Source organism: Pleurodeles waltl, chromosome 1_1 (genome assembly GCF_031143425.1).
Source record: "Pleurodeles waltl isolate 20211129_DDA chromosome 1_1, aPleWal1.hap1.20221129, whole genome shotgun sequence".
Taxonomy (NCBI): domain Eukaryota; kingdom Metazoa; phylum Chordata; class Amphibia; order Caudata; family Salamandridae; genus Pleurodeles; species Pleurodeles waltl.
In genome coordinates this window covers 432,641,646-432,662,593 of record NC_090436.1, presented here as the reverse complement: position 1 = coordinate 432,662,593, position 20,948 = coordinate 432,641,646, and the positions used below count along the sequence as shown (strand labels likewise).

The following is a 20,948-nucleotide window of genomic DNA, read 5'->3' as shown; positions in this document are numbered from 1 at the left end:
TCCAGTATTGCTCTGTGTTAGAGCTCCTCTGTCACTGTGCCACCTGAACCCATATCATTCTGTAGTATTCTGGTCTATAGATAAGTCAAACTTTAGGGCAGTTTTTATTTTTCCCTTGTGCCACATGTTGCCCTTTGCCCAGAAACAGCCCTTGAATGATGCCCTGATGTGTTGGCTCTGTAACTTGCTTTCTGAGAAGAGCTCCCTGGAGGGAATAAGTGGTGCCTATGCTATAATGGGTGTCAATGCTATTGTGACTGCTTCGGAATAAAGGACATTTTCTGGCAGAATGTATTAACAGATAACAAATAAGAAACATTGTTTAGTAATTTTGATAAAACATAAAAATAACTCGAAAACTGTGTTTCTCCTACCAAAATACATCAGGAGATGGATGCGGGATATTCATTAAGAATGCAATAACAAACTGAGAAATGACACAGTGGCAAGGGTAGATAATTCTGAAACAAAATAAAAGTAAATGCAAAGAATGAAAGGAACAGGTATGGGTTTTGGGCGTCCAGGGAAGTATTGGCGTTGCCTCTTCTGAAAGTAAAAAATAAACTAGTGTGATAAAAGGTGTGCAGACTTTGGCGCCTGGGGGTGGGCGCGACCCTGTAAAAAGGGCAAACACCAGCACCCTAGAGTGTCTTGGTGTTTGTCCCCTTGTGAAATGTTGGCAAATTATGATAAAGGATACTGAGGGGTGCAGTGGTGCTGACAAACAGGCTTCTGACACCACTACGGAAGGCATGTGTGCGTCGAGGAAGGAGCTATGAAAAGAGGCAGCCAGTGTAGCATCTAGTAGAGCATGCTTTCCCAGCTCCACCACCCCCACTCATGGACGCCGATTCACCAAAGTGCCAGGCATAGCGGAAGTGACATCACACACCCATTGACCATAATGACATCACAGAAAGTGGCATTGTATGACCTTTGACCCTGAACACTGCCAGGAAGTGGTGTGACATGACCTTAACCCTGAAGAAGTCACAATAAATGACATCACAGAAGTCCTATCATAACTACATGATTGGTATAACAAAAACCCAGATGTCCATTTTAGAAGCCACCTTTGCTAGGGTGCTGACATGATCTTTGAAAGTGGTGGGATGTAATACTTACCCTGAATTGCAGTAAAACAGATCTCTTCTTGGTTGAAATAAAGGGGCTAAAATAATGTCTTTTTCACTTCAGTTTGCTAAAAACATTCCCTGAAAGGACGGTCATTCATATTAAAGTTCTTTCATGGTATGCCAAGCCAATAAAATCTGCTGCTTGCGAGGAGTTGACCTCATTGTTTTTAAGGTGGCTTATGGCTGCCCCACGTGCCAAAAATCACCTCCATTGTGAGGGGCAGTATTTCGTCAGGGGTGCCCTTTATATACCATGTGTGCCCTCTTATCCCAAAATTTACCTAAATTATCCCTGTGTCAGAATTTTTCAATTAATACCATCATATACCTTGGGTTACCATTATGTCAAATTACCTCGAGTACATTGGGGCCTATATTTTATCATGGCTGCCTCCCTCCTATATGCCATGATATTCCTCCCTTATGCCAACAAGTATCTTTAAGGAGTTAGTGCCAAGAGTGTGCCATTGATGCCATGTATGTCAAAAACTTCCTCAGGTGTGCCAGTGCCAGCATTTTCCTTGGGTGCCCATTATGCCAATAATTACCTCCAGCACTAATTCAGTACCATTATTTTTCACAGGTACTTGTCATGCTAACAATTGCCTCCAGTATGTCAGTGACAGTATTTTTCAATGGGTGCCTCTGTGAGCCAATAATTACCTTCAGTATGCCTGGGCCATTGACAGACTAGCAAGCTTAACACCACGTTCTTACTTAAGCTCACTTATAATCTCGCATTCATTCTGAGTCACACTCTCCTGTTCATTCTCACCTATGTGCACTCTTTCATTCTCCTATCTTACACTCGCTCTGACTCACTCTCTTGCTCATCTTATTCTGACTCAATCCTACTCACTCAGACTCACTTGCACTCACTGTGTGATCCTCACTCAATCTCGCTTATTCTCTCACACTCTCTTTCCTTCAGTCACACTCTCTCACATTCACTCAAACGCTAATATTTTCTCATTCATGTGCACTCACTCTTATTGTCACTCAGTCTGACCCGCTCATACTCACTGATACTCATTCTCAGTTATTCTCACTCACTACCTGTCACTGACTCTCACTCACTTTCAGTCACAAATACATGCTCACAAACATACACACTGTCTTGCACACAAACACACTGTCGCCCATTAGCATGCACACCACATACTTTTACAAATATTTTTTACTTACTTCTGCCACTGAAAGTCTTGTTGCAGCTCCTGCTGCTCCATTTTTATTACAGTAATAGTGAATGATAAAGTAACATTCACTATTAGTGTAATACAAAAGAAAAATGGGCAGAGAATTAAGATGGAGCTCCACGCCTTTAGAAGTGTGCTGCCTCTGAATTCTTGGCACAGAATTTGCTACCTCTGAGGTCAGGGGTCATAAAAGCAGTGCCAGGGGTCATATGGAACAAGTCAGAGGTCGCAGTTGCGACCCCTGGTGACCCCTAAATGACATCCATGCCCTCACCCTCTGTACCACTAACCTACAGCTTACGGCATCGGACAGGGCCTGGAAGTGGCTGAGAGGACAGTTGTGAGGGTGCTGTTATTCTGCCGTCTTACCCTAGATTTACATGTGGCCCTTCTCCTCATCCTGGCCAGTAGGTGGTGTCTGTGGCTGCAACACAGCATTAGTCCTGATAAGTGGTTGATTCTAGCATCTAAGTGAGTGTCAAAAGTACAAAACTACGAAAAGGTGAGGAGGAAGCCTGCAATTGACCCTTATACTGGAATGTTTGAAAGGGGCTACTGTCACTGCCAAACTAAACAGAAGAAGCAAACTATTTTTCTGAGTACTAGAGACACAATAAATATGCATTTCTACCAGCACCTAAGCCCCTCATTTCCTCAGTCACTGAGCCTACCCCTCAATCATATGGGTAAAGATTTTTTTGAGACTTCAGGGTTGCAGCCATACCTTCATCAAGACTGTCTAGCTTCCAAGTGACACTGCAGAGGAGGATCCAATGTGCAGACGTATTGATTTCAATCCCTAGCTCAAAAAAGACTCCTTACAAGAGCCAAAAACCATATTCTGGGGATATTCCAAAAGAGACTGTCCACAAGAAGAATGAATGAGCCCCGATGCCTGGAAGCTTTGCCATATTTATCCTTAATTTGCCTGCCTCAAGATGTGGAGCAACCCCACAGATCTTTCCAAGAATTTCACTTTCAGTACCAGCAGGGAGTCCCAAAGAAAATGGTAAGACCAGTGAGACATATCACTAATTGAACCTTGGAGGCTTAAAGATGGTGGCACTCTCTTATAAAGATAACCCTGATACACTGCAATGTTGGGATGTAACGTGAGAAGGAGGAGACTAGATTAGGCAGGGCAGTGGATCCAGACAAGAAGGAGCATCCAGAAGCACTCAGAATAAGCTTTGTGTGCTTAGTTCTGCAGAAGTCAAATCTGACGGCGAAGTGCCATTCAGCCCCCAAAGAGAATTCAGCAGAAAACTTGACACATGGACTCTGCTGTGTCATGCCTCTCTGCCTTGACTAACAATCCAAAAAGAACAGTTGATGGACGGAATGTAGAACAAATCTAACATTCTCCCCCAGTCAGAGATCTGGGTGTAATCCATCAGGTTTTTTTTTGTTGCTCACCATGCCATTCCAGTTTGGACCCAGCCATATGCAAATCAGTCTTGACCCTGATCCCCATGGGAACAGTCCAGCTCGAACTGCCAGGCCAGGTCCTCCCTAGACTGGAAACAAGCACTGAATTGTAGAACCCTAAAAAGACAGCACTATAGAATCTAAGCCATCTATGCCTTTGGTGTCTGATTTCTAAGCTCCAGTGGCTTCAGTCAATTGTTGTCAGACTTCTCTGTGGTCTTCAAAAGTTTGGCCACTACTCTGCAGTCATTGCAGTGACACCTTGTGAAGCAGCATGTACAGTTTAAGGCCCTTTATTTAACCCATTGGGCTTTCTTACAGAACTGGCACCAAAATGATTTCTCTCAGTTTAACAGCATATGTCCCAGGATGGCCATTACATTCCAAAGTCCCATTATTTATTAAAATGCCTTGTTATGTGAAAGCATTTTTGGTGGGAGATCTTTTAAAAAGGGTTAGCCCCGCAGTTTAGATCTCCTCCCACTTGATATGTGAGTCTTGGGTACTTTTGCTTTCTGCGCACGAGCCTTTAACATAAAACGCGTTCTATTAAAACCTCATTTTTTAAGTTTGGTTGTGTTTTTTCAGTTCCTGTTAGAATTTCCAGAGCCAAAATATATTTGAGTAAATTTTGTGCTTTAGAAATAAATTAATTAATTCAGACACTTAAATGTGCACCATGGTAGAGGAACATATGAAATATTGAGAGAAAATATTCAGAAACCAGGAAAAGTGAGTTTATGGACACCTTGCTGAATAAAACTGATTTAGAAAAAAAAGTCAGGCCTTAACATCGAGTATGCCCAAGATTAAAAGATTAGCCAGAAGGATAATAATTCCAAACAGGTGTTTGGGCTCAAGGTTTAATATAATATCATGTGCTCATAGTAGTCTTCCACCTTCTGAAAGAAGAGTTGAAGCTTTAATAAAGCAGCATCAACTGTGAAATTAGGTTTTTTCTACACATCTTTTGTAAAGAGACTTTGAAGGTCTTGCCTGGACCTGGTGCTTCTCTTAATTGTAAATTGATGTCTTTCCATAGCAAAAGCCAATTGTCTAAAATAGATGTTAATGAGAAATAAATGAAACAGACCCAACACTAAAAATTGAAGAAAATGAGAACAATTAGCTACTGACTAGTAGCAGGAGCACAAGGACGACCCCGGGGGCGCCCCAGCAGGGGTGGCCTACTTTGGTTTGCTCTCCTCTTCCTGCATGATGGTATTAACAAAAGCATCAACGTGATGTGACAAATGAACGTCAGCAATTGTGTTAAATGTAATGAAAATAATCTTAAAGAAATTCTACTGCAAAGATAAACATGAAGACGGTCAGAAGGACACTAAAGTATTCTTTATGACATCGGTGGTCTCTGCTAAACACTCTTTTCCGAATTTCTCAATCCGGGGCTTAAATTGGCAACACAGCAAAATATTAAATGAGAACTAAAAAATATAGCCAGCATGTTTATGTATGGTCTAGGCAAGCCTGAATCCAGTGTCCTCCTAACATTTGTGGGGCATCCGAGCTTGTTTGTCGGTTTATTTAATAAATTGGAAAATGTACTTTCAAGTGCGTATGCTGTATGAAGTCGATGCAGTTCCTTTTGTTGGAGAAACCAATTATTTTAACAATATTTCTTGCTTTCGTTTAATGACATTTTATTTTGAATCAATACTTTCAGCTCCACTTCACAGCTCAAACTGACTGCGCGTTCACAATGAAGGTATCCAGTGCTCCCCAGCACAGCGAACAGATTCGATGCGCTGGCAATATTTTTAATATAAGCATCCCTGCAATATCGTCATGTTCAAAATGAGATTACAGACCAAAATACCCTGCACTTGCAGTCAGGGATGTTTAAAAATAAAGCTCAAAAATGATTTATTTATCCTTTCTTGCTCCCGGGGCTGGCGCAGATTAACAAAAACAGCATCCTGCCTCACTGCCGAGGCCCCGAGAGGAAACTGAGAAGCCATTAAGTGGCCGAGTGTGGGAGGCATCAAATATTCATGTCCCCTCACGCGCCAGAGCTGCAGTCCTTTAATCTTTGCCCTTCTCCGGGCCAGAGATCAGCCTCTTCTCCTGAAAGGAGAATGTGTGAATCCGTTCTCCCCTGGTGTGAAACTGTGAATTTGCATAAGTAGATATGTATGGCGGTCGCCGCGGCTTGAGGAATTTAGAAACGACTATCAGAAGAAGATGGCGCATAAAGACCCGAATGCAATTCGACCAAAAGGGCGCTTTCTTAGGACAGGAGAAACAGTCAAAACTTTAAATATCTTACAAAGTTAACATTTTTCATCCTCGATAAAACAGTGTTAAAACTGTCACCCACCCCCACCCTTAATCACCCCCAAACAATAAACTACCCACCGAATCATCCAAACCTTTATCTCACCATCCTCTCTCATGTCATTCACTGTGCACTAAAGCCTGCCCAGTCATCTCTTCCCTGTGCCCCTCTGCTAAGGTCTGCGGTGCCCTGACCCAACTCTTCCAGCCCATTGCGTGATCCTTAAGCTGTTCTGCCATCTGCCCTAAGCGACAAATGAAAGATTGCACCAAAAGCAGCCGAACACACATCATGCAAGGATTATTAAAAAACGTTACCAATAAGATCTTTAGAATAGGCAAAAAAATACAAAATACAGGGGGAGGGAAAGAGGGAACAATCATTTTTTGCTACACCTCTCTGTACACTCACTCCCTACCTGACAGGACCACAGTGCACGTTTACCGTGACTAAAACCTGTGGCCTGTGGTAACGCGCGCTTCTTCCTCTGACTCCTCCCACTCTTCTAAACGGATCAATCACAGACGCTGTGCGGGTCTAGATTGCCTCAAACTGTCTGAAAACCCAGGGGTTGGGTGTCCGTGCAGACACCACCCCCATGGGGCCCATCCTATGTTTAAGAGTAATCGCACTCTAGACAGTGGGCCAAAGAACTCTTTCATTAGATCATTTGTTATGTAAATGTGGACGTGCAGTATGGTAGTCTGAATGTAGTCCCTCTGAGTGTTTTTCTCAACATCATATCATAACAAGCATTGGCAAAGCCAATAGGTCTGGCTTTAATGTGGTAATATAAGCAGTATTAGCACATCAGACTGATACACACAAGTGAGAGCCAGCAAAGCAAGCAGAAAGGGCTATAGGCGTAAAGTAGTCCATCATGCAGTTCATAGCGAGCACTAGAGTGGAGGCAGAAGGATACATCTAAACAACCAGTGGCATTAGTCCAGAGACGAATACTCCATGGAGGTGAGCTAAGACACGACTGACAAGGTGTCATGCCAATGGCTGAAAGAGGCTGGCTGAAGAATGAGACTGAATGGGGTGGACATAAAGCCCACTCTATGTATATTGTTCTGTTTGACTGCGGTGCTGTCAAAACCCAGGCCTAGAAAGAGAGAGCACATCCAAATGGGACTCGGCGCCGTCAGAGAAGCCATGCCTGGAGGCTGGTGTTAAGGAATAGATGAGGCTTTCAAGATGGGCGTTCCCTGGTTTGCATGGTTGCATTGATTTTCTTTGCATTGTTGTATTATACTGTGGCTGTGTTGCAGTTTCGTTGGTGTGTTGTGTTCTGTAGTGGCTATGTTTATATTCTGTGCAGTTCTGGTATGTTCCATTGTTTTTTTGCTATGTTATTGTATTGTGCTGTTTGTGTGTTGTGTTGTTTTTGTTAGAATTTCTTCTCTATGGGTGAGTTGTGGGCAATCCACTGCAAGGTTGTCTGCCCACGCAGATAAGCACTCATTTATTTACTTGCTGAATTTGATTTGTTAAGCTCTGCATGTTGCCAATGCATCTTTGCAGCACGTGCTAGATGAGCCCGACACAGTATATCATTAATCTTGATGTTGGTGTAGCGATAAGATCAGGATTTTATGTTAGAGATAGAAACCGATGAGTGTTTGATAATAAACCAGTACAAGCAGTTAGTTTTGCTAGCATGTGGGGTAGTTTACAATTTGCTAATTTGTGGGTATTCCCAAACCTTTGGCAGGTACATTTCATCCCTGGATATGGCAGGAGTAAATCCCTACCCAGTGTTTGAATGCAAAGGGAACATCCCCACAAATGGTGGTGTATCGATGTAGAGGTTCCTGCAAGGGGGAAACCATTATCCTTTATGAAAATTAACAAAAACAAACAAAAATTGCAAAAGCAAATGCACTTTACGACATTTTTGCATGTGCTTGTGCACACTATCTATAATTATTATTGCAAAAAAGCTTTGTCAATGGCAGAACATGGATTTCACACTGACAGTTACACCGTCCCAAGTAACAAAATATTCTTGACATCGCTGTAATCCTACAGGAGTACATTTCCATTTTCATTTGTCAATTGGACCCAAAATTGCAATTGCCAATGATCATAAAATATCCCGACCCTAGGTGTACATTTTTCAGTAGCCAATTAGCATAAACCCTGACTCACCATGCCTTAAAACAGCACTTTCCAAGAGCGCGTCATGTGACCTGGGCCCTAATGTCGTAATGGACAACATAACCAATAGATCGTATTTTCTGAAAGAGCTAAAAAGATGCCATGGGGGTGGGTGCTAGAGGGAAAGAGCACTTCCAGATGGGTGACAGGTTGTGAACAGGGGATCCCTGGAGACTGGAAGGGTATGATGAAGTTAATTGTCAAATGTGAGCGCCTCAGATAATAGGATGGCTTGGAAGCTGGCTAAGGCTAATGCCTTTTTTCCTAGATTCGATCTTGGCATGTATGATGTGCTGCAGATTGGCTTGAATAATGCAGTCTGCTAAGTAATGCTTTTAGCACTAACAAAAATGACAAATTGACATGCCATGGAGGTAAGTACAGCGTGGTGACCAGATAAGATGAAAGGCTTACTGGCGGGATCCTGAAAACCCTGCTTTTGCCACCACGGTCCCTTTTCATTCTTTTTTTTTCACTGTGCATTTTGACTGCTTCCCTGTCTGTTCCTTCTCCCCTTTGTTTTCTTGCACAGCTAGCATTTTTAATCTGCACCTTCTCTTCGTACCTGGGTCAATAGGGAAATATGTTTTTGCTGATGCTCCACATCTTATTAGGGGCTAAAATTTGGTATTACGGTTTTATTTCCTTTCCTCCCGTTTAATTACAAGATTTTCACCAACTATCCATAGAACAAATCTAGAGAGTATTCTTTTCTTTTGGTCTCTCACCACGTAGTAAACCATGAGAGAGACTCCCCTCTAGACTTTCTGTTAGCATCACTCCTTGTGCCCTAAAACTCCCCTTAAGCATTGTCATGTTTCACTTGTGCTCCGCCTGTAAAGTTGTCACCACAGCTTAGGCCGATGAGGACCACATCCATGCTAGATCTTCTGAACTTCCACAGAAGATAAATTTGCATACAAATAATTCATATACTGCTTATTTTAATAGCTAGTGGTTATCCTAAAAACATGGCATGGATCTGACCCTTCATAGACTATGTTGGACACCATTGGCCTATACTCTATATTTGGTCAGCCAAGACTTTATTCCATCACGACTCCTGATCAAGACATGAGCTTGTCGGAAGTGGTGCAGTGATATATATATATATATATATATATATATAAAACCTAGTGGCAGTTGCCACTAGGTAGTTATAGTTAGGACCATGTTTCCATACGAAAAGCATTTTTTAACTTGCCTATGCCTTTGGCGCCGTTTGATGAATCTTCATGAACATTTCCACAAAAGTGCCCTGGTGATTCTTGTTTTGCACAGAAAGTTTCAGGGAGATCCGTCAAGCGGGGGCCGAGAAAAAAGGGGGGTCAAAAAAGTTGCATTTCCCATGTTAATTCCCATAGGACCTTTAGACACGACTGCAGCCCGAACCACTGGACGGAATTACCCCAAATTTGGCAGGAAACTAGCTTTCACTACACAGATTGTGCTTTCAATTATTTGGTGTAAATCCGTTCAGTAGTTTTTGAGACATTAAAGGGAAAATACATTTAGATATCTCTGGCCACAGTGCATTCATAATTATTCTGCAAACGTTTCACGAAAATTCGTGAATTTTCACAAATGTGTGTGCCAAAAGAAGTGCTATAATTGGCTGACCGCAACCCGACTAGAAAGTTGAACCTGCCATTTTATTTCATAGGACACAGTCCCCAGTGATGAAAATCCTAATTGAAAGTGGTATATGAGGTCAGGGTGATGGTACCCTGACCCAGGGGTGTGATATAGGTGTGTTTTAGGGGCAAATTATGGGATTCAAAATAGTTTTGCATCACCATGCATGATATTTGTGAAAATTACAAATTTCTCAAGTTAGTTGCAAAATATTCACGGTTATGGAAACATTTGAAAGAAAAACCACAGACTCATTCATACACTGATTCATTCACTCATACATGCACTCAGAGACTCATGCGCCCACTCACACACCCACTCAAACTCTCATGCACCCACTCAGACCCACTCATAGACTCATACACTCAGACACTCACGCATTTACAGATCCACTGACAGAGACAGGCCCTATGGCCAACCTGCGCTGCGTATGGACAAAGGCCGTGTGTTGTGCAGGATTAGGAGGTTATAAGTCTGTGCAAGGCTGGGTTTGGAATAATGTATAATTAAAATTACTTTACATTAAAAACTATAGAAATTCACTGAAAAAGAAAAGGTTATAAGGACGTTATAGTTAGGTTCTGAATTTACTCATACAAAACCATAGAAATTCAGCAGTTATAGTTAGATTTCTTTCAAGTAACTAACTCATGCCCTAAGGTAACTATAACTCACGCCTTAACCATGCACAGCTAATTACTCCACATACTATATCATTGAAAAGATATTGTATGGCATCTTTAATATTATGACTGCAACATTTGCAATAAAATTATTGATACGAAAACTGTGCATAGCAAGGGCGTGAGTTATATTTACCTTAGGGCGTGAGTTATAGTTATTTGAAAGAACTCTGCTGAATTTCTATGGTTTTGTACAAGTAAATTCAGACCCTAACTATAACTTCCCTGTAACCTTTGTTTTTTCAGTGAATAGATAGATAGATAGATAGAAAGATTGCAGGGTTAAACCTTCTTATTGAAAGTTTGTTAGTAGTTTCAAAGCTGGTATTTCAGAGCAGGGATCTAACTGTGAATTATGTCCCATAATTCACAGTGCTAAATTCATTTGCAGGATTTTTAGATTCCTTAAACAAATACAACAGTTAAACACAGTTTAGAATGCCTGTTTTTAGTTTCCTTACAAAGAGCTTTGCATTTAAAATTTGATTTATAGTCTCAGGAAAACAATGAATAGCAAACAGATGAAGATCAAACCCTGTAAATCTTTGTGAAGTGTACTAAAAACATGAACAAATCATAACATTTTCAAACAAAACATTTAACGAGAAACAAGTGTAATATGGTCCTTCATTACCATCTCAGGGTTCAGAAAACATTGTTTCCCCCCGCTGACCCAGCGGGAATCTCCTAATGGGGCCCCCTGGAAGGCGGCCGCATTGGCGGCAGCCTGACCATCGAGACTTCGACAGCCCGCCTTTTCCATCTGCCAAAGTTGTAATGGGCCCCTATGTCGTTCTCACTGCTAAAAATTGTGCATAGTGGTGGTGTTAGGGGGGAGCTCTGGGGTACTGCTTGCGGGGGGAAGAAGTGGAAGGGCAGGAGGCAGAGGAGAGAGGTGCCATCGAGGAAGACTGCATGGCAGGGAGGCGGTAAGTAGGGCTGAGGGTGAGCAAGAGGATGAGTGTCGCAGGGGAGTGGCCAGGATGCTGACATACCTTCTTAGTCCCGGTCTCCTGCAGTCTTTTCCTCCTGGCGGTGAGTGTGCACAGGAGGCGGGAAGCCACGCAGAATGAGAGAGGAACACCTCTGTCATGTCCAGCCTTCTGTTGCTTGTCCAACGCGGCAGCACAGTATTGATAAAAGAAAGGATGAACCGAGGGTTTCTTTAGGATTTCAAGAGGAATTTTGTAATAATCACAGGATTTGTACAAAAGTCCAAATTTTGCATTTTTGTTTTTGCAAATCGTGAAATCACAACATCCATGAGGGTCTGGATATAAGCAGTACGCTACAAACACACTGCAAAACGTCTTGAGCTACACAATTATGCATTTTTAATGTTAGTTATCCCAGTTTAATGAGTCTGTGGAAAAAAAGTAATGGCTATTTTGGATGCTGAACAAAGACAGTAATCCAGTGCGCTTGACGCTTGGCATACTCTGGGTTCATATGAAGCAAACATTTATTTTATTTTCCGAAAGAACAAAGTGTACTCTGGGAAAGGAATTATGTATGCTTAGCATGCTTATTTCAATAAAACATGATTGCCATCAACGTCACGTGGCTGCAGCAAAAAACTTCATTTTTTTGGCATCAAAATGTTGAAAACTTTGCCACACGTGTCAGAGGTCTAAATAGGACAATATAAGTCTCTGACCATACTGTATCTGGGACCACTTTAAAAACCAGTAAGAGAAATGATTTTATATGACTGCAAATGTGCATTCTTTTAATACTTGAATTAAACTGATCAACGCCTTTACAACTATTGGTTTGTGCCACACAAATCGTGCAAAGCATTTGCTCTGATGCAGGTAGTAGTTTGATGGAATTCCTTGCAGGACTTAATTTGTAAAAAAAAAAAATAGGTGCCATGGCCCTATTGCCAGTGCTGCCAATGACAGTACCACAAAATAATAATAATAATAATAATCATATAATATAATTAGATTATTGTAAAATGTATTGTGGAACAAAACTTGAAACATACAGTAATCTACAAGAATGTGTGTACTAAAATGTACTAAAATACAGACAAATATATAATACAACTATATGTATTTTACATGGGGAGCTTGAACAGATGAAACACAGGCAGTAGCAAGTCTTACAGTGGTTAATTCTGCAAGAGTACCCCTGGACTCCACACAGTAACCATACACCCATGCATGCAGATTCTACTAATGCACCAGGGGAAGTCCTGCTAAACACACCACATGTGCTGCAGACTACTTAGTCTGTGGGTTCTGGCCCCAGTAACACCACAGTTTGAACCTCTGCACTTCATGTTTAGTCCTGACTTGCTTTGTCTCCTGTAGTTGCTGGGGATGACCCAGCGAGGTCTGTGTCTGCAGCGGACCATGAGCCACCTCATCACACCTCATAGGCTCTGCAAGCCGTCTTCATACAGGTGGGCAGTATCTTCTTGGGCGGGTTGACTGACCATCGCACAAGACAAACAGCACCTGAAGAGCCCGAAGAGGTGATCTGTAGAGATGCCATGCTTGCAGTAGGCCCTTGCTCTTCAGAAGATAAAGTTAATTGGGCAGCAATCACCCTACAGGAATAGTGGAGCAAGGTATGTGATGAGTGAAGGTTCTGTGATGGGGCTGCTGTTTGACTTGACTACATCAGAATGAAAATTACTGCAATTACTGCTTCCTTGCACACTAGACATAGACTAATCAGGACACCTATCAATAATAGAAACAAGTTAAAGTCATATCTATGGCTCCAGGTCCTAAGATGTAACCTAATTAAGAAAGAGCTCAATTTTAAGTCAATTTTAAGTCTAAAGTTCCAGTAGCAGCCAGACATCATTGTAGGATCATCGGAGGAATTGTCTTCTAAGGCCTCATTTGCATCCAAACTGGCTATAATTAAAATGTTAGTTAAATGTAATACATGATAAATTGGAAAAATTCAACTATGTGAAAGCTGCATGCAGGAAAGAGAAGGTTATGGGAAATCTTGCAATACCCCAAATAGGCCCGGTGGCATTGTCTGAAGATTTCAAATGCCACAGAAGATCCTGCGATAATTTGCTAAAATATAAACAATTTATACAGAACAGAGTAGATAAAATGGAGACTCACCTAAGTGCAGCTACTGATCTGACCCTAAGAGTTTTTATACAAAAAAGTCTGACCAATCTCCTGAACCATGGGTCTGACGGGATCCCACTGAGATGACTAAATAGGATAGAATACATAGTAGAAACAAAGGCCAGTTTCAATGGTCTTTTTCTGCCTCGAGGATGGAGAGCATTAGAAAAGAATTCTGGCTGCTGCCTGTAAGAAAGGAGGTGAGTCCGGGTAAAAAACAAATGAAGCACATAAGAAAACAACAGAGAGAATTTAGGCAGCTGGGTACTGCAGCTGGAGTGGCCTTGTGTGTGAACGTGGGAGACATGGGCAACACTAAAACTATATTTTGAGATGGAAAGAACACACAAAACCCTCTAATTGCTTGAGAAAAGGTATAGAGAGTTGGTAAGGGATGAGGCTGGAAAGGAAAGGAGTGAGGTGCATGAAGAGCACTCTACTCATGTTGGATGACTTTACACGGAAAGAGAATACTAAACTATCCAACGATTAAAGGTATATGTTGGAACCTGATTAGAAAGGAAGCTTCCTGCATATTTTTATAAGGTGATTGATTTCTTTCTATGTTTACTCTATAGCAAATGCTCTAGAATGCCTATCTAGGAAATTCAGTGCGATAGAGAGTGTTTTGAGGCTCCAGTTGGTAAGATAACAAGGAAGAAATGGTTTATATTAGGTTCAGAACACGAAGATAGTGGTCTGTGTTGGTCATTACTCCTTCACCAAACTACGAATTATGCTTTATATGAGCTTAGCCGACAATCCTTAACAATTATTCTAAGAGGGTTGTATCCTATTTTAGCGTGTAATGATTATTTATGCCTTGAGACAAATGTGTTTTTCATTGTCTTCAAATCACTGATAAAATTGCATTACAAAACAATATCAGTAGATACACTAATAATCACAACAGAGCAGGGAGTGATAGATCAAGTCAGCCAGATAGACTTTATACCTGGATAAGTAGACTAAATATAAATATATTCATTTAACATAGAATTTTTAGGTACTTTCGAAACTTATTTGGGAAGTGCTTCATTTTTTTTCTTTGCGCGATCATGCAATGAAATGGTTGCACGATATCTGAATTAAAATGGTACTATCATAAGTGAAACAGTTGAAAATAGAATGGGTACTAATATTGTCCCTGTGTCCATTGACACGTTGAATACAGGATAATAACACTAATTTTGATCACTTAAGTGGAATGCATTCAGAGAAGGAGTAGTAATGCTGTACAAGGTGTCAACAACAGAATATGAAATTGAATGTACCGTGTGTATGTGCACAAAATCAAAACAATATAAATAGGCATTGGCAAAGCCACTTGGTCTGAGTTTAGATGCCAGTGCTTTTTGCTTCGTTGTTTTTTGATTGTTTTGTTTTGCCAAGGCTTTAATAAAACATTGTGGTGGGAGCTGTTGAGTCCTGACCAGTATTAAAAAATGTCGAAAAAACAAATTTGTTTTTGTTTTCAAAAGAACACATTGCCCAGCTTGTTGCTGCCACTGAAGGGAACTGTTTTGTGTATGGATGTGCTCCTGTGAAGGGACAGAATGGCATCCCTCACAGTGATGATCCAATGTCTGAAGTGAGCTGATCCATTTCTCCCATGTTGTGTGCTGTAGTGTGCATAACACACCAATGGATGAAGAGGGCTGGTTGAAAACCCTATATGTAAATATATATATATACATATCACCTACTGGCAATAGCCAGTAGGTAGTTATCATAGTTGAGACCAAATTTTCCCATAGACAAAGGGGGTCATTACGACCCTTGCGGTCTTGAGACCGCCAGGGCCGCAGTGGCTGTCTGACCACCACCAAAGTGGTGGTCTGACCAATTTTGCGGCAGTCTGACCACCACATTACGACCATGGCGGTTGTGCCACGGTTGGACCGCCAACACCGCCAGTTTACCTCCACAGGAGGTAGTAGGTAGTTATAGTTAGGATCATTTTTTCTACAGACAGAGCGTTTTTTGTTTTGCCAATAACTTGGGCGTCGCTTGACGAATCTTCACGTAATTTTCAAAACTTCGACTTGTGTCAGTTCAGCTGCTGTGTGTGAAAGTTTCAGGGTGATCATTCAATCAGGGCCTAAGGAAATGGTGGGGGTCCCTAAATACTTTTCCCCCATTCTATGTCAATGGGAATTTACAACATTTTGAACACAACTATAGCCCAAACTGCTGGATGGAATTACACCAAATTTAGCAGAAAGATAGCTCTTGGAAAAGAAAGAGTGCTTTTTGTGATTTGGTGTAAGTCCCTTCAGTAGTTGTGGAGAAATTAGAGTTTAAAAAATATAGATATATAAGGACATGGATCATCGGCTAATTCATAGGTCCCGTACTGATATCTGACTGGCTGCCAAAACTTCAACCAGGAAGTGTTGGCAGCTATCTTGGGACTTGGTTCTGCATAGTCCCACAAAAAAAGTGAAAAAATAAAAGGGGACATGGTAGAGTCACCCTGACCCCTTAGCTTTGGTGCTGGGGTCCCAGAGGAATCCCACGCTTGTTTCAGTGAAGCCCCCAGATAGACCAGGCCCCAGGGGCATTGACATTTTGAATGTGGCCACCCCACAGCCCAGGAAACTACCACCACCCCAGGGCTATCATCTACGCAAATGTGGGGGTACCCCCACCTCCCGGGGCTAATGGCTAATGAGATGCGGGTGGGCCACAATCCCCCCCACAACCCTAGGGGCTGCCACCTCCAAAGGGCTAATCTCTAATAAAATACAGGGGGGAGCCACGTGGCCCCCCTGGAGCCCTGGGGCCCTTCACCTCTCAGGGCTAAACTCTAATAAAATGTGGGGGGCTGCCTGCCCCCCTGCAGCCCAGGGTCTGCCACCTCCCTGGGCCTAATCTCTAATTAAATGAAGGGGGGCACCCACCCCTCCTCCCCCCGCATCCCCAGGTACCTGGGGACCACCACCTCCCCAGGGCACATTTGTAGTAATGAAATGCAGGGGGGGCTCCCCGCCCCTCTGCAGCACCGGGGACTGCCACGTCCCCTGGACTCAATATCTAATAATGGAATGTAGGGGGCTGCCTGCACCCCTCCCCACAGCCCTAGGGACTGCCACTTCCCCAGGGCACAATTTCTAATGAGGTGAGGGGCCCTCCCAGCACTCCCCAGAGCTCCGGTGACCACCACCTCCTGGGGATAAATTTAAATAAAATAAGGGGTCTGTTTTGGACCCCCGGGGACCACCACCTCCCTGGGATACAATAATAATGTTGGAGAGCAGCAAATTATGACTCTGGGGACTGCCACTCTCCCAGGGCCGGCTTCTGCTATGTCATCGGGGGCCCACCTCTGGGACAAAGCTGCTTGCTCTAACTTCGCGGGAGCTTTGACAGCTCCCTCCAAGTCAGAGCAAACACTCGTGTTCCAGCAAGTGAGCACTGTTAAACAGCTGTCTCTTGCTATGAGCTGAGGTTTCCTCTGTTTTCCTGCCTGCAGGGATGCAGGCAGGGAAACAGAGGAAACATTGCTCTCACAGAGAGGGAGCTGCATCTTTAACAGCTCCCCCTCTGTGACAGCAACACTGTCTCCCACAGGAAGTGGGAAGCCAGCTGGGACCGCGATGGCCTTCAGGCTCTCCCTGCGGTACTAACAATGGTCACTGGGTACCCACTACCCCTTAAAAAAACAAATATTTAGAAGACCGGACCCCAGGGGATGGGGTCCCTGGGTCCGAAACAGCCTGGGGAGGGGGGGTGGGAAGAGGCCCTGCGGCCAACTTATGCTGCACATGGCCAAAGGCTGTGCGCAGCATGGAGTTGGGTGGTTGGGGGTTGGCCACAGGGTCTGGCCGCAGGCCAGGCCCTGCAGCCAACCCCACCATACACGGCCAAAAGCCTTGCGTGGTGCTAGGTTGGTTGGTTATTGGGAGTTGGCTGCAGGACTGGCCCTTCTGCCAGCTGCCGCAGCTGTGGTTGGACTCACGTATAGTAATGAAAATTACTTTACTTTAAAAGAAATTCGCTGAGAAAACAAAGGTTACAGGGATGTTATAGTTAGGCTCACATTTTAAACATACAAAACTACAGAAATTCACCTGTTATATTTTAGTTATCTCAAGTAACTAGAACTCGTGCCCTATTTGCTATAACTGGAGCCTTCGCCATGCGCTGCTAATTACCCCACAAATTACAGCATTCATGACATCTTTGACAACCTCGTTGATAACGTCAGTGTAACTTTAGAAGTAATATTTTTGACGAAACAAACGTGCATAGCAAGGGAGTGAGTTATAGTAACCTTATACCCTATGCTTTTGTACATTTAAAAAGTGAGCCTAACTATAATGCCCCTGTAACCTTTGTTTTTTTCATTGATATATATGTATTTGTAATAAAGATAAAAAGCTCATAGCTCAGCCAGGCCTAACAAGACATCATAAAGTTCATAAGCATATACAGAGCTGCTGCTGCATTTTCTGTTTGGTAGGACAGATTGGGCCCAATGGTGTGTGCAGTGTCATTTGATAGGAACATAACACACACATGCACATAGACACTGAGCGTTCCTTATTTCAGTGGATGATCAATACATCCATATTTGAGTGACTTCAAATTACAATAATCACATCCCAAAAAAGAACAATCTAATCTAGTCAATAGCCCATTCTTCCTTGTCTAATATATACTGAGACCTGCTCTGATTTGGTTTGGATTGCCATGGAGTGAAAGGGGGGCGATTGGTAAGCAAAAACCATGTAGCCATAAGATTAAATATAATTAAAGTATGGAATGAGGTAGAGTTCATACCAAGCACTGGGCCCATGGATCTTTCAGGAAGTTTCTCACAACTCTACCTGATGTGCAATGGTACCCACCAACTGCCAACCAGATTAAAACCAGCAAAAAGCTTTCTTGCTTGCATAAGTCTTCCAGTCGTCTTGCTTTCTCTAATTTTATCACCTTCATTTCAGTGAGTTACTGAATGACCCCTTAGAATGTACATTTGTGAGGACCTCCGCTCAGAGCAGAAGGGTTCTAGTTTGACCTCGCACTCAAACTTTCAACCTAAAGCTGTTGGAAAAATCACCTGCAGGAAATATTGTATATTTTTTCGTTTCCAGCTCTTTTTGTTTTCTCTGTGAATATTGTCTTTTCCAATTTTTTTATCCACTTGTCTCTTCTAAATCCTTCCGCTGACATACTAATAAGCCTCTTGAGGTTAAAAAGATTGACACTGTGATTTCCCTCTGACAGACGTACCTAGCATTTACTGGGATCCTCAGTCCTTGGGGTGAGTGCCATGAATGACTAGTTCACTTTTCCTGCAATCCAATCCCTCTCTGTCACAGCACTGTTTGTCTCAGCCACAGACGTAATTAGAGTCCTTTTTAAAACCTGCGCCATTGGCAACATGCAAATTCCATCTCCGTGGTGTGCAAAGCTGGTGGGGACATTAATATTCAGGCTCAAGGCCTGTCTTCAAATCTGGCTTTGGAATCCAAGGCATTTTTGCACTAAGGGGTATGCGTTGCGTTAGGCACGCGTGGCCTATATTTTCATATTAGCGCACTGTAATGAGCTGAGCAGCGGCTGCTGTGTTTCCCGCCAATGTGCTTTTAAGATAAATCAATGTTTATTCCTCAGCTCGTCTGAAGAAGATGCAGTCTGAAAAGAGGCAAACGCCTACTCTGCATTAATTCCAGTTTGTCTTTACTCTGGGCCTTCCCAGAGCGAATCAAGAAACAATGCCATCCTCTTTGGCAGGAGCAAGAGGAGCGCAGTAAATAGGCTTGGAAAAGCTCAATCAACACTTTTGTCTCCTTAATATTGTTGACGCTGCCTCATTCATGGTAATGGGATAATTTCGACTAAGGCAGCTGTCTATTGCTTCTGAAATTACATGAGCTGCTAACCTTTCTAAAGAATTTGGTGTTTGGTACATATCCCATCATGGTTCATGGTAAACAAACTGGACCACCTCCAGAACTTAACGCCATAGGCTGCAAAACATCAAACTGAGCATGTTTCAAATCCACGTTCTTATATGGATGTTGAGAGACAACAGTAATTCAGATGTAGCTTTAATGTCCATTACATACACAATACATTCCAAACACATTCAATAAATATATATTTTGAGTTACATATATAAAAAGATCTGTTTATAGTTTATAAAGGATTCCCTGTAGTAGCTTGTGAATGGAAACAAGACCAGCAGCCAATGGGAGATGAGGCCCCGTGATCGGTGACTAATAATCTGCATTTGTACTGTTCGCGCTAGACTGGAAAGCCATTGCATTGTGGCAGAACTGATCCTTACCTACACTTCTTGGGTCGAAGATAATCTGGGGAAGTGCACAGTTGCTGCCCCTTTCCAAAGGTTTCATGGCTCCTGTGGTTCTATCGCATGAGTATGGCATGGTTACAGTTGGCCATCTGGTGCTGACGTTTCCATGGTGCTGTGCTCTTCTCAGCAGCTTGCAGCCCTACATTGTGCCTGTTTTTGGTGGTGTAGTGCCAGAAGATAAGCTGGCCATACTTGAATTCCCTCTGCATGGATCCAGCTGGTGGCATACCCAGACACCCTGCAGCCTTGGCAGTGGTGCAGAGGACAGATGGTCCCGACTGAGATACTGAATGTACTGGTATTACTGGTGATCCCCCCATTTCACAGCCCTCCTGCATAAATCACAGTCCACACGGATAGTCTCACAGAGGATTAACCCCTCTGACGCTCAGGACTGTGACTCCTGGCCAATTGTACCTTCTCCCAGTAACTCATGGTGACCAGGAAACACCAGCAGAGCCGACATGGCAACCAGTAAGAAACCAACCCAAGCCTCACCTGCCCGGATCTACATGCCAATGAAAGTCTATGGCATTCCTGCTCTGTCAGTGCCTGTTACCAGCGTTTAGTGATGAATGCAGGTTGTACCAGTGTTGCATACTAAGGATTTCCTGATTGTCTGCAGTCCCTTCAACTAATCACTGTGGCCTGACTGTGTGGGATTTACCTTTAGTAACATGAAGAGTTTCTTCCTGCTGGCTTCAAACCTAACCAGGGCTAAGAAGTTGCACTTCATCCTCATTGTATCACAATTGCGCCTAAACTGAGTCGAACCACCCAAAAAACAACCTGCACCGCAGTAGCCCCTGACATACATACTGGACATTTACAATCTTCTTCAGAAGTGTATTATGTATTGTTTTTAAAGTCAACAAGTCTCAATGATACTAGATTTCACTCCTACAACTCTTTTCAGCAAATTCCTTCTGATCAGGCAGCTTGAGGCAATGCAATGGCAATCATTCATCACATGCTTACCAAA

The 20,948-nt window shown here is 42.8% G+C and overlaps 1 protein-coding gene and 1 long non-coding RNA gene across 3 annotated transcripts in view; one reads left to right on the top strand and one right to left on the bottom strand.

Annotated features, from left to right (window-relative positions):
* The window catches only part of LOC138284905 (uncharacterized), a 234,963-nt gene extending 223,303 nt beyond the window's left edge, over positions 1-11,660 (bottom strand). For both annotated transcript variants that reach the window (XR_011201471.1, XR_011201472.1), the window contains exon 1: positions 11,533-11,660. This is a non-coding gene — a long non-coding RNA (uncharacterized lncRNA). The remainder of the gene's footprint in view (positions 1-11,532) is intronic.
* The window catches only part of MAP1B (microtubule associated protein 1B), a 362,796-nt gene that overhangs the window by 74,585 nt on the left and 267,263 nt on the right, over positions 1-20,948 (top strand). The gene's annotated exons all lie outside the window — the stretch shown is intronic.